This window comes from Copidosoma floridanum, unplaced genomic scaffold, assembly GCF_036245765.1.
Source record: "Copidosoma floridanum isolate Cflo_tuat_1 unplaced genomic scaffold, Cflo_Japanese_pri ptg000004l, whole genome shotgun sequence".
Lineage (NCBI taxonomy): Eukaryota > Metazoa > Arthropoda > Insecta > Hymenoptera > Encyrtidae > Copidosoma > Copidosoma floridanum.
Window position 1 is genome coordinate 42,162,178 of NW_028321881.1, and position 15,444 is coordinate 42,177,621.

General features: G+C 35.6%; 1 protein-coding gene across 1 annotated transcript in view; it reads right to left on the reverse strand.

The window, feature by feature from the left end:
• The window catches only part of LOC149375879 (uncharacterized), an 86,392-nt gene that overhangs the window by 21,016 nt on the left and 49,932 nt on the right, over positions 1 to 15,444 (reverse strand). The gene's annotated exons all lie outside the window — the stretch shown is intronic.

Below are 15,444 nucleotides of genomic sequence, written 5' to 3' on the forward strand. Positions count from 1 at the left end.
ATTATTAATTCAAGCATTGAAGAGATAGCAGAATATTGCCGTCTGTCCTTGCATAAATAATGTAATACCACACTGCCTGAGTAAAAAAATTGATCGATTTTTTATGGCCAGTAATAGTAAATACTATTTTAGAGTAGTACTCAATGACCAGATTTCAACGGGAACATTTAGCAATTGATATTCAGCATGTTAGGCTTAAAAGTTTTTTCGAAATAACCTGCTGTATTTCGTACATGGAAGAACAAACTGGCAGCTGGTTGCACATCCAGCCATATATTGCCCAACTCTTAATTATCATCGCTTTTTTTATACGTTTAATGACCTCTTAAATATAATTCGTGCCTTTAAAATATTTATCTATGTAAAAATGTATTATATTCTTGGCAACTACTGCAAAATGGTTAATCTCAACTTGGGCGTTTACTGTTAATGAATAGCATGGACAGCAGAGTTGGATTTGCTTCCGAAAAAAAAAAAAGACATTACAAGATATAGGTAAGGTTCTACAGATCTACTTCTTTCCCTGTAAAAGAATCTCTGAAAGTCTCTGCATACTAACTCAACATTAATAAAAGTTATGTGATCGAACTATGTCGTCTCACAGTGAAAAGTGAAAAAAAATTTATTGTAACATAAAAATTTTTCAAGTTGTGAGAACCAGTGGAAGTTTGGATTTCAAGATTCGTTATCTCATTCACGTTATATAGAACTAGCAGCCCCCCGTCTCGGCTACGCCCGAGACTTACGAACTGAAACACCGTAGTGTGTTGACATGTAATGTGAAACATTTTCAGTGAGAAATTTTATACATATTCCTGACACATCTCAGAACGAAAATCTTCTTATTAAAAACATATTTTTTCGGAATCCATATAGTTTATTTAGTCAAACAATAAGGTGTAAGAATTCAAAAAAAATAATTATGCTGAAAAGAACCGTGCGTTCCGTATGCCATAAGATAATCGGTGACCATAAGAAGCCGTTAATATACAGTTTATCCCGTGTAATTTACGAAAACGGCTATTTTTTAAAGCTGTTAAAATTTTATCTCTCATATCTCACAACTTTATTACCAGAGCAACAAAGTCCTGGACCTTAAACCCTACATTTTTATTGCCACAAAAACACAACTACATTTTCTACTCATTAAAAAATCTAAAGAAGGATCTTTAAAGATTACAGAGATTGCTGGGAGGGTACAATGAAAAGCTGATCTCTCACGTAATAGACTCTTTAGATGTCGATTTTGACTCTGCTGTTTCAATCTCGATAAATTTTCTGCGTCAGTTTCTTAACGCCTCAAATTGTATTCATAAGATACATTTGAAGTTTTCTTTCCAATATACCCTTTTGCGACTATTGGCATGCTTACGACCTTTATGACCCCTAAAAGCTATTTTCAGTCAACTTTGTTAATTTGAATATATTTAATAGCTAGGTAGTTCGACGTCCGATGGCTCTAAAAATGACCGGTGAGCTTCTTAAGTTAACTCTTTCTTGACTGCAGTTAACAGCAATTGTGACTGTCTGGATACCTCAGGGTGATTTTTCTGGCTTGCTGTTGAAGACACAGACTGATTGGGAGAAAAATTATAAAGTCCGAAGCTTTGGGGCTAGTTGTAGTGCTCTTTCCCAACGTCTCCCGGTATAACGTCGAAGACGTTAGTGTCTAAAGCACCTTTTTTATTTGCAGATTCAGTTGTTTTAGTGATTTTAGATGAGGAGATTGGTTAGTGATACTTGTCCAGTGGAGGCTGTCCCGTTGGCTCAAGTTTTTTTTTCCTTTATAGCTGTTGTAGGTTTGCCTAACGCCGACCTTGGAGAGGATCAGTGATTCCTGGTTGGATGCTTACAGTCAAGAGGGTAGTATAGGGTCGTCGGTCACCGGGGTTTCCAGCCTTGCGAAGAACAACTCCTCAGGTGACGTCTGCTAGTGAATGGCTGACTTGGTTTAATAGTGCCCGTCTTTAGTTGATATAGTATTGTAGTTGACGAATCGCTTTCAGAAATGGTAACAAAAATGTATTTGTTGGCAAGGTAGTTGACACTTAGGTGGCCCCCAAAAAGAACCGATGAAATTGATGGTTAAGTAGGGAACGTAAATACTTATAATGGCCCTAAAAAAAGCCATTGGTAAACCATCCAGGCTATTCTTTATTATTATTTATTATGATAAAGAGCTGGCTACGGGTTGCGTGATTCTTACCATGGGAGTCTCGATAACTGTGATAGAGGGAGGTACGCCGCCGACCTAAGAATATCTTGTCTCAGGTCGTTCCCCGGATAACCAACCGCTTATCGTTAGACGGGAACATGTGGGTAAGCGCATCGGGGACGCGACGACCAAGAAGGTAGCTGTTGTGGATACCCGTGCCCCTTAGAGCTGTTTTCTCTTGCTTATATTTGTAGCCACAAATTCTCTAACTGCACCAGCTGTGATGGTGGGACTGCTACACAACTCTGAAGAGTTGGTGCAGATTGTGCTCTGGCTAGATATGTCTTCTGATATTGTGGCCGAGACGGCATCGGTTGGAAGTAATTTTGTTTTTTTGATAGCATTTGTGGGGAATCAGGTTAAATGGACACCTACGTTTCTTTCCCCTTAAAGAAGAGTGTCGTCCGTAACCGGGATACCAAGCTGCAAGACTGTCATCAGCATTCTCGATTCAGCTCGTTGAACTGCCGAAGCTCGACTACATCACTATCGAGACGCTCCGACCTATTATAACCACACTTATTGAATTATGTTGCAGGTAGCTTCGATTTTATGTCGACGCCACCTAGCGACTTTTACTGAACTAAAGTGAAAAGTTGGCGTATTTTTGTAAAACTTTGAGCTCATTTATTGCTAATGTTTTTTTATTTTTTAAGATAAAAACTATACCAAAACCATCTAGAAAGTATCATGAATCAGTGTGCAAAATTTCACTAAAATCGGTTCCGTAGTTTTCGTGGCTAGAGATTACAACGGTTTTAGCGAATTTGCTTTATATATTAGTAAGATACCCTATGACGAACGTTACTCAAGTTTTCTTCAATAGAATTTTAAGCACCAATTTTATTTATCCTTTTGGAGTTATTAATTGTAACGATTGATTCTTTATCTAGAATCGTTAAGATATTAAATGAGTTCTTTAGACCAACAATATGAACGGGTCGAAATCAAAAAAGAGGCTGAGAAGACAGTCGCAACATATTTTGATTGAATAATACTCCATTTAATCTTATATTTTACAGTCGAGAAAAAATTGATCATTTTTCTTAAAAATTTTTCCAGGAAAATGGAGGAAGCAATTTTTTCCACATTAAAAGTCTGCTTTATTAATTCAGTTGATAATTTATTAAAAAATGACACTGTTTTATTTAATTTTTTGCTTAAATTTTCGCTTTTGTCAGTCATACAGCATATGTTTAATCACGAATCTCTTTATTTCGTAATTTTGATAATAATCAGAAAATTTTGCAAATTGATTATATATGTGCAATGACACGTTAGTAACACGAAGTTCCAAAAAAACATTTTTTAGACCTAAAAATCTTTGAGCGACGTAAAAAAAAATATCATGTTAATTTAGACATAACAGTGAAAAAATAGTTGTAAGGTTACATAATAAACACTACTTGTATAATTTCAAAATAATTATTATGTGTTTGTTACTTAATTTTTTAATTTAAAACATTGAAGTGTTATAACAAACTTCACAGTCGATTGATTTACTGTTACGTACGATATGCAAGGCATATCACACTGACTCTCCTTTGACAACAGCGAGGCGATCTCAGCAAGAGACCATCGACAGGAGGAGGACGAGGTTATATGAGGTCCAGCGAGCCTCTAATCCGAGGGGACTCTAGTCGCGGCTCTCTTGGGACTCGGCAGTCGGGCAGTCAGGCAGTCGGGCCATCAACGAGTTGGAGAAACATATTGTAGTTAATTTCAGTAGTTATAACAAATAAAACAGATTGATTTTTACGAATTTTGATGTTTTCGATGAAAATTTTATTTTGCAACTCAAACAATTGGAAATATCTTAGTCAATTTGGCATGCTTTTTTCCCATTAAACGTTATTGCATTTTTTAAAAAAAAACATGGATTTTGTATGAAAAGAATACTCTACCTTATTCTGAAGCTGATATACAAGAAATTAGTGTTTTTTCCAATAATAGACTGATAATTCAATTTTTATTGCAAAAAAATTTGTGTATAATCTTTATGTATTTTTGAATCGCATTTCTCTTACCAAAAATATATTATCAAAATGAATATTTCACCCCCAAACAAGACGCGAACGTAGTTGATTCGGATTCAGAAGAGAACGGGTACGACAGCGATAAGAGGGCCAGTGAATGGAGCCGTCGTGCTAAAGAAGAGAATAGGTTAAAGTATTCGAGGATTAGAATAGAGTTAGAGCATAAATACAGAAAAAAAGATTTAAGAAGAGGATTTCTGAATAAGTGGGAGCAAATTAGGAAAAATGAGAGTTATAGTGAACTGATTCAACGGAACTTACTGTCCGAGTATCATCGGGCAATGTCTGACAAACTGGTCATGAGTCGTGATGATATTGAGACTTAAAATTTGTTGTGGGAGAGACGGAAGAAGCTAGACAGCTGCTATATTTCACTACTACCAGCGGACAAGACGCACGTGCCTGATGTAAGATACTCCAGAGCTCCAGTTATCAAGGCCAAGATCGTGAGCGTGGCCGACGCGAGTAAGGAAAAAATGTCAAAAGAGGAAAATGAGTCAAACAAGAAGGCGGAAAATAAGCGCAGGAAAAAAGGTCAGGGAGGGAACAAACAAAGTAACGGAAATAGCAAGGGTAAATAGATAGTCATATTCTCGTTCTGTGCCAAGTGTGTGTTCTGACGGACGATAGAAAATGAGGCATGTTAGGGCCAGAACTCAACGAGTTAACTTCTGCAAACCCCTCGTTTCATCCACGACCAAAACAAGAGAAAAATAAGATCGAGACGAGACTGAGGAATTAGATTAAGAGTAAGTTTAGAGATTCGATAACATTAAAGGAAAGTGAAGGGCAGAGAACGGATAGCAAGGAAACGTGGATCCTTGGAGTAGATGGACAATTGGTTTTGATCCCTAGGGAGACTCTTCAAGAGCTACGAAGAATCAGTGAGAAAAATGAGTCAGTCTGGTACACCAAAATAGTAGTAGGTGTACATAAAGACTCCGAAAGCTCATGTTTGTTTTTTGTGCCCTAGTGATGTAACGTACTGTTAATGTACCAAACTTAATGCAAAGTTGATACTATATATTTGCTGATATTTGTTACCATTCAGAGTATTATTTGATTAATTAATAATTATAAAAATAGTTATTATTCTTTGAATTTAATCATTTTACATAAATTTGATTTTTAAATATCGTGCGTAGCTCTGATTTCAAAACTTTGGACCTGACAGTACCACCTACCACCCACTGAGTGGCAACTACTAGTTTCTACCAAACATCGCAAGTAAAAAGTTAGTTTGTAGTATATAGGACGGGCTGCACGACGTCTTGCGAGGGGCAAGGATCCGCCCGGATCTAACGATTCAAGCCCATGCCAGGTTCTCGCTTGACGAGACCTGTGCTAGGGCAGTGGCTAGAGCAATATTTTATTACAATAAACACTTATGTATTAAACTATACAAAAGGCTCTATGTGTCGACTCCAATTTTACCAATTCTTGTCTGCATTACGGGGTATTGTTGTCCACCTACTGTTAGAATCTAACCAATATACTGGCAACTGCCATTTATTGACTGCTGCTGGTCACTACCCTACCGCCCCCAAGTGGCAACAGCTCCAGTGGTGGCAGTGGTGAAAAAGGATTCCAGCGAAACTGGCCAACATCTCCACGTCCAGAATCTCTAGCACCGGGTATTTACACTGCTCTATCCTGATTGCCAAACCACTTATCAGCAATACCAGCTCCAGCAATAGCATCGGAATTTCGCAGAAGCACTTCTTCACTACGCCTAGAATCTCTAATCCAGGATGCTCATCGTTGATTCATCTCTACGGCCTTTTCGATACCCCCGGAGAAATTTCTCACCCGCTCTGACTCTCCTTTGCTATTCTAAGTCGTCTGACCCTAAAAGGCAGCTTATAGCAATTAAACGTTGGGCAATGTGCACCTATTCTGCACGCATAGAGTCTTCGGCACAGGGTGCTTATTGCTGCTCGATCTCGGTGGCTGATCAATATCCTCGTGGACAACTCTTACCACCCTCAACCTTCCCACGCTGTTCATAGCCGCCTACCCCCAAAAGGCCGCTCGTAACACATTATTATAACGTTAAAGAAGTGTTGGAGCATGAAAGCGCCCAGTCAAGAGCGACTAGTCGGCCATATTGCATTCAAGTAGGCAGCCAATGAACAACATCAAAAATAATTCATTTTTACGGAATTGCAGCCATCAGTAGGGTAAAGTTTACAACTACCAATATTTTTTTATACACAGTAAGTGTTTTAGAATAACATGTTCAAGTTTTAGAGGTCTATAGTTATTACAGTCACATTGAGAATTTTCGTTCAAAATAAAAAACAATTTTGCATCGGATGGTCTTACAACTAAATAAAACAAGAAATAAAGAAAAAAAAAACAAAATAAAATAAAAAAAAAACAACAAACCAGGGGGGATAAATGGGTCATGGGACCCACGGTAAGAACGAAGTTCTTTAAACATGAGATGAGTATAGACACAATGTCTCAGGTAACAAGGGGGTCGCCAGACCCACAGGAAGAACGAAGCTCTGTAAACGTTAGTACTGCATTCATGTTGTTTACTAAAACAAACGCTTGAAAAACAAATAAAAAAAAAATAAAAAAAATAGTTTACTACTCACGATGGTTGAACTTCGTGAGAACGTCGTGCATAAATACAGTATTCACGAAGTTCGACCATCGTGAGTAGTAAACTATTTTTTTTTTTTTTTTTTTCATTCGTTTTTCAAGTGTTTGTTTTAGTTAACAACATGAATGCAGTACTAACATTTACAGAGCTTCGTTCTTCCTGTGGGTTTGGCGACCCCCTTGTTACCTGAGAAATTGTGTATATACTCATCTCATGTTTAAAGAACTTCGTTCTTACCGTGGGTCCCATGACCCATTTATCCCCCCTGGTTTGTTGTTATTTTTTTTTATTTTTTTTTTTTTCTTTATTTCTTGTTTTATTTATTTTTTTTTTTTCATATTTTATTTTATTAAATTTTTTTTCATTTTTTTCTTTATTTCTTGTTTTACTTTTTTTTTTTTTTCATTTCTTGTTTTATTTTTTTCATATTTCATTTTATTACATTTCTTTTCAGTTTTTTGTATTTCCTTTATTTAATTTCTTTCTTATTTTCATATTTAATCTTTTTTTTTTATTCCCCTTTTTTTTTTTTTTTTTTTAATTTATATAATTATGTGACATTGTAACACAATTAGTTAGTCGAATTCAAAATCTTAAAAACCATTGATACGTTGTGCAACTCTATCGTATATGGTTATTTTAATAATTTATTTATAAAATAATTTATTTATAACAGTAATTATTAGTATTACTGTAATGCCAAAAAAAACCTCAGGTTTAATAAAAATCGGTCGGTATTTTATGCATCAAATGCATTGTTTTTTTTTTTGAACACAAAAACACAATTTATCATGAATTAAATGTAGTATCAGTGAATGCATATAAAAACGGAATATTATAGTTACGAACCGCACGATAAGTACAAGAAACCGATCTCCTACAGTCAGTAGCGCTTGTAGAAGAGTGGGTAAGATACTGAATTCACGTGCAGGAGGTCGATGGTTTAAATATCTTTGTTGAAAAATGTTTTTTTTTTTTTTTTTTTTTTTCTTTTTTTTTAAAATGGTAAAAGAAAAAAATTTAAAGTGAAATAAGACTTATTGTGGAAAAATAAAATTGTAATTGGTTTGAAAATTAATTGCTTGGGAGTGTGAGGGGCAATGGTGGGTAAAGGTGTGCAGAAGAGTAACACGGCACTGTTGACAGATATATATATATAGCGGGGAGAGGGGAAGTGCGTAGAGAACAGTAGGTGAGGGGAACGAGGTAAGGGGGGAAACTTGAAAGGCAGAGACTTTGGGTAAAACTACTTTCGTTTCCGAAAAAAAAAAATCTGTCGGTTTTAAAATTTCAGCCCCCCGAGTAACGCGACATAAAGAACTTCGTTCTAAAAAAAGTTTTTCTTTAAGTTTTACTTACATAGCTGCGTTCTGCCCTTCAGAGTAAATCAACAATTTTAGATTAGTGACCTTGAGAAGAAGTGTAACAACAGTGGATTATGTTTAATTCTCCTCCTTTGCCCCGCCCCTCTTGACATACTTTTGGTCCCTCTTCACCTCACAATGCCACCATACCACACAATATCATCCTCACTACAGCACATATCAGATCATCTCTACATACATTTTAAATTGTACTTTTTTTTCTTTTGACCAATAGCCTAAAAAAAAAAAAAAAAAAACTTTTCTCGGAACTTAGAACCACCTACCTCCTGCATTCTGGCCGTAGCCCTTACCCACTCTGCTATGAAGAGGGATAAGAAGACGAAAGCAATTACTTTATGTTATCTTACAGTTCGTAGCTTATTTTTTATGTAAATTTTCATTCATTATGTATTGATTCATTTGTATTAATTATACATTAAATAAATAAATAATTTATTTAATAAAGTATACTTTTTTGGTACATGTTTTTTTCAAAAATTTGGAAATTAGTATTCTAGCAGAGCAGCTTACGCAACATTAATTTGTTACTTTATAAAAAATAAACGATTGTTTAAGTACAATAGTTAATTTTTATTGCGTTTTCTTCTGTTCAAATTTTTCCTTAGTGACTGAGGTAATTTTTTTGCTTAAGGACTTTATCACATGGTTAGCAGAGAAAAGTTCAGCTCAAAATCCAGAGAGGTGGGAAGAGTGCAAATATATGCAGCAACGCTGGCAATTATTTTTCTCATATGGACGAACTTACATACATGCTCTTACGCGTACATAACTCCTTCTTTTTTGTGTTATTGAAAAAAAAAAGTGGGTGCTTGGGTACCCAAGTAAAAACTTATATTTCTATAAAATTGTATGGCACATGATATAATTAAAATTAGAAATATACCTCCTATGAAACGATATTGTGTATAAAGGTGGTGCAATTATCGTTGGAATGAGCATACCTACGTTAGTTAGGTGTAGTTTCAATCAATATTTTAATATTGAATAAATGAATAATTAAAAACAATATATTATGGCACAATACAATTTTAGCAATAAAGAGGCTGGCTAGTACACGACTGTGCACTTTTATCAAATCTTCCGGTGATTTCAAAACAGCTTCCTAAGGAGATAAGAAATACCCTCAAAAAACAGCCGATCGTTCAACTATACCCTTTTTACATGTTTAATTGAAAAAATTTGCAATTTAACATGTAATTTTATGGAAAAATCACTTTAAATTATATTTATAAGATCTGTATGAACCTCCCAGTTCTTGTTTCTATGAAAGATTGCTATTAGACTAACCAGTTTCATTTTCAAATAGATCTATGATTTTTTTTTCATATAACTCAAGAAAGAAGGGGTGAAGTATATGTAAAAGTGAAGTATATTAGATAATATGAAAGCTGCTATGCTTATTAAGTAGCGCGGAAGCACGACGAGGTAAATTTGAAAAAGCAGACGAAGCCTCGGCGACTGCACTACTATTTACTTCAGATTTGCATACTTAAATTTTCAAATATAGGAGATAAGGTATTTTTTCAGGTATGCCTGATGTATTTTGGTTTAATTGAGTCTGTTTGATCCTACTCCGCAGCTGTACAGAAAAATTTACGTCAAAAAGTCGTTGTAACAATGAAATTGAGGCATGCGTATCTCAAAATTCTCAAATTAAGATTGAAATTTTATTAGTTCCAGTTTCAGCCTAAAAATATTTTTACCGTGAAGTGGGCTGCAAGCCAAATTTTTCCGGTGTATAATTGGTGTAGGCGTGTCCGTAGCATCAAGCAGAGCTACCAACAGTTTAGTATTCGCTACAGGTATTTCCTATACTATGATAGTACTAACGGCCCCCCGTCTCGGCTTTGCTCAAAACTTACTCAATGGAACTCCGTAGTGTGTTGACATGTAATGTAAAATGTTTTCGGTTAGAAATTTTGCATTTATTCCTGACACTTTTCAGAACAAAAATCTTCTTATTTAAAACATATTTGTTCGGAATCCATACAGTTTACTTAGTCAAATAATAAGCTGTAAAAATTGAAAAATTATAATGATGCTAAAAAGTACCGTGTGTTCCTTATGCCATAAAATAATCGTTGGCCATAAGGAGCGGTTGATTTGCAGTTTCTTCTGTATTGTTTACGAAAAGGGCTATTTTTTAAAGCTCTTGAAATTAACCTCCCAAAAATTATGTATAAAAAAAAAATTTTTTCTCTCTTATCTCACAACTTTATTGAAAGAGCAACAAAGTCCTGGAGCTTAATCTCTACGTTTTTTATTGTCACAAAAATACAAAAATATTTTTTACTTATTTAAAAATTTGAATTGAGATCTTTAAAGATTTAAGAGATTACTGTGAAGGTAAAATAAAAAGCTTAAAATGATCTCTCACGTAATAAATTCTTTGTTTATCGATTTTGGCTGTTACAATCTTGATACATTTTCCGCGTCAGTTTCATGACGCCTAAAATTGTATACATTAGATACATTTGACATTTTCTTTCCAATATACCCTTTTGCGACTATTGGCATGCTTACGACTTTCGTAACCCCTAAAAGCTGTTTTCTGTCAACTTTATTAAGTTCTAATATATTTGTTGGCAAGATAGTTCAACGTCCGATGGCCCTAAAAAAGACCGGTGAGCTTCTTAAGTATACTCTCTCTTGACTGAAGTTAACAGCAATTGTGACTGCCTGGATAACCTCAGGGTGATCTCCTCTGGCCTGCTGTTGAAGCCCCAGACTGATTGGGAGAAAAATTACAGAGTCCGAAGCTTTGGGACTGGTTGTAGGGCTCTTTTCCAACATCTCCTGATATAATGTCGAAGACGTTGGTGTATAAGGCACCTTTTTTTTGCAGACTCAGTTGTTTTGATGATCTAAGGTGGAGAGATAAGTAGAGATTGGTTCGTCATGCTTGCCCGTTGGAGACTCCCGTTGGCTCAAGTTTTTTTTTCCTTCATAGCTGTTAGGCTTTCCCAGCGCAGACTTTGGAGAGGATCGGTGATTCGTGGTTGAATGCTTAGAGTCAAGAGGGTAATATAGGGTCGTTGGTGACCGGGGTTCCCATCCTTGCGACAAACAACTCTGCTCGTAAAGTCTACCAGTGAATGACTGAATTTATTTAATAGTGGCCAGCTTCACATAGTCTTTTGGTCGACGAACAATGTTTCCGGAAACGGTAGTAAAAATGCATTTTTTGGCAAAGTAGTTTATACTTAGGTGGCCCTTAAAAGAACCGATGAGGTTAATCGTTAAGTAGGGAACGTTAATACTTACATTGGCCCTCAAAAGGGCCACTGGTAAATTTTCCAGTGATTCCTTATTATTATTCTTGATGATAAAAAGCTTGTTGCAGGTAGCTTGACGCGTACCCTCAGAGTTTCTGTGTATGGAGACCGTACATGAGAGAGATACGCCACTGACTAAAGAATGTCTTGTCTTTAGAACGTTTTCCGGATAACCAACCGCTCATCAATAGTCGGGAAAATGGGCCAAGAGAATATCTTCTCTATAGGTATACCGCTAGAACGACCACTAAGGAGTTGACCATTGTGGCTGTCCGTACCCTTCAGGGCTATCTTTCCTGGCTTACATTTGTAGTTACAAATTCTCTGATAACACCAGGCCAGATTGTGGTACGGCCACATAACTCTGAAGTGTTGGAGCAGGTTGTGGTCTGGCTAAACACGTATCCTGATATTCCACCAGAGACGTTATCGGTTAGGATAACTTTTTTATTGGTGGTACTCATTAATCCTGGAGGTTCTGAGTGTAAGTAAATCTAGGTCGCTTGTCAATTGAAGAAGAGCGTCGTTGGTTACCAGAATACCCAGCTACACGACTATCAATTTCACTCTCGATGCACTTCAGTGACTTGTCAGGTTACGATGGCAGAAATATCCGAGACGCTCCGTCCGATATTTGAAATGTAGGTGAATAATGGCAAGACAAAGCTCTAATTAAAATTTTAAGACTGTTCACAGCTTTGGAAGTGAGTTTTTAATAAAAATGTACCTTTCAATTGGACATGGGATGGCTTTATATATTAGTAAGATAAGATAGATAGCGCGCAGCAATGGGAGTTCTCAGTGGCCAAGATCAAAGAGTGGCCGCTTTTCTCCTGAACGGTTCAGGTTTGAGACTCCACTTTGTCACTCCTTTCCGGATAACGTTGTGGTGTCTTACTATTTAACCTAAACAAAAGGGTATCATAATAGTACGCAATTGGTGATATAATGCCTATTTACAGTGGCATGCTTGGTAAGTACACTGGCCACGGTTTAATTCGTGCACCGCGAAATTTAAACTTTTAATCGACTTTTTCATTGAAATTTAAGAACCACTGTACAGCCTCCGACTATCGATAAGGCAGATTTTTTCTTTAGTGACAAATTGGTGATAATAATCATATTATTTACGTCACAGTTGGCAGTACTTTTCATAGTAATAATAATCGTAATACGACGTAATTTACTGGATTTTCTACTGATTTATAGAGCTAATTAAATGAAAAAAGAATTATATTGTAAGTAAGGTCTCTGATATGGCAAAGTCTGGAGAGTCCTAGAAATTAAAATGCAATACTATACGATTTAAGTGTAATGCATTTGTTACACATGAAAAAATTAATAAAAATTTCTTTTCTCTTTTAATTATTTTTTTATTATCATTATTATTGTTCCCACAAAAATGTAGAAAACGGTGCGCACACCTTTTAAAAATATAATGAAAAATATATAAAAAGCCAAAACATTGGTTAAAAATGATAAAAATGACAAAGGGCACCAGAAAGTTATATACATAAGTATTAAGTACATATATTTTTATAGGATTCATGGAGAACTCGGCTACCCATACGCGTGTTGAACAAAATGCCTCAAAAAATCAAGATGATACAAAATGTCATTGTTCCTAGAAGTGAGTAATTTGCAGAACCATGTGCCATCATGCAATTTTTTTTGAATCCTATGTTACTGTTTTCGCAGTTTCAAATAAATTGTTTTTGCGTTCCCTCTTTCAACTAAAACAAAAAAAAAATTGAATCAGCATGATTCAATAGTGAGGTATTAAAAATGTTTTTAAATTACGTTAACTTATGTAAAACTATACACATATAAACTCTTACTTTGCCTGTCGTCAGGTAAGGTCTCTCCATGGAGCATCCCTTGACTCTTGGCATCTGTACAATGGAGCCTCTAGATTATAAAGTAGAGGCCTTCGGCTTACTTGAAGCGCGATTTCCATTTCTTGAGGATTCATTTTAATACTTTTACAACTGTATACTTGAACTTACACTATTCTTTGCCACTGACAAAATGCTACATTGTAGCTATAGCTATATGCCTGAACTAAGTGACCGTTGCGTTTTTGTTTTGTTTCTCATACTTCAACTGTTTTTAATACCAACTTTTAAAAAAAATTTTATTAACTCATACTCTTAAATTGTAAGTTATAGCCACCGCTTTTCAAATGTTTTTTTTTTTTTTTTTTTTTGTAAGATCAAAGTTGGAAACCATGTTTTAAGTTTTTAAAGAAAGTTGCAAAAAAATATATCACTTTTTTATACCATATTAATTAAGTGTATAAAAGATTTAAAAGTTTTTTTACCAATGGCATTTAGACCAACTGACAACGATCTAGACCAAATGAGAGTTCTAATTAGAGTAGAACAAACAAACACACAGATTTGTAATTATTTTGAGTGCTCTGAAAATTGTGTCAGAAAGTGGAGGCATCGGTTTGAAGCTGAAAGGGAACTAGGCATTCTTGCACGTGATCTGCGTCATTTTAATCATCGGCCATGGAAAATACCTGATGCCGATTTAGAGCAAATTGTTGGTATAATTCAGGATAATCCATTCACTGCTGTTTGTCGGTTACCCGCAGAAATGGAGCTGGATGTCCATGAAGAAACCATCAGAAAGTCTTTGGTGAAAAGAACAGAGTTGAGGTTTCGGAAACCTGCAATAAAGCCTGCCTTAAACCTTGTTCAATGTAACTTGCGTTTAATTTACGCTATGCAGTTGCAAAATAGGACAGTTGAGCAGTGGCAAAAGACTGTCTTTTTAGATGAGAAAGTGTCTTCTTCCTCTAAGGATGGTATTTTTCACGAAATTGTCTTCAACATTTATTTCTAAAATTTTGAAATTCTTATAAAAATAATGATGATTATTAAAAAAATGTAGGTAGGCTTGGACTTTGGAGACTTCCAAATACGCGTTATGCTACTGAGAATGTGATACCCAGTCTACACAGTGGTCGACGCACGCAAAGTGCCTGGGGCTGGGTATCAGGAGATGGTCCAGGCGACCTGGTAATGATAAACAGAAATCTGAATGCTCAATACTACGTTCATCTTTTGGACCAATATCTACTCCCCAGTATTAACGTCAGATATCCAAATGAAGAGACTGTTTACGTTGTTCAGAATAATAGTCCTGTGCACACAGCCCATATTGTTAAAGAGTGGTGAACCCAACATCCGAACCTTGTGAGACTTCCTCACCCACCTAAGTCACCGGATCTTAATATAATTGAACATGTCTGGTCAACAATGGTCAAAGAGTGGCACCCAGCAATGGCTGTGAACAATCGTCAATTAATTGAAAATATTACCAACTCCTGGATGTCACTGGCAAATCGTAGAGACTATTTTCTGAGTTTAAGTCACTCTATGCCTACAAGACTGCATGGCGTCATACAAGCCAAAGGTAGTTACACGAAGTACTAAGGTAAATGTGCTTAAAATTGAAATAAAAACCTTTACATAGCAATATCTGTGCTACAGTTAAATTTGCATCAATAATTAAAAAAAATTGTAGACCCTTATACCTCACTATTGAATTATGCTGATTCAAATTTTTTTTTTCTGTTTTAGTTGAAAGAGGGAACACCAAAACAATTTATTCGAAACTGCGAAAACAGTATCATAGGGTTCAAAAAAAATTGTATGATGGCACATGATTCCGTAAATTACTTACTCCTAGGAACAATGACATTTTTTATTAATTTCTTTACCATATCAGAGACCTTACTTACAATATGATTTTTTTTTCATTGAATTAGTTCTATAAATCAGTAGAAAATCCAGTAAATTACGTCGTATTACGATTATTATTACTATAAATAGTACTGCCAACTGTGACGTAAGTACTATGATTATCATCACCAATTTGTCACTAAAGAAAAAATCTGCCTTATCGATAGTCG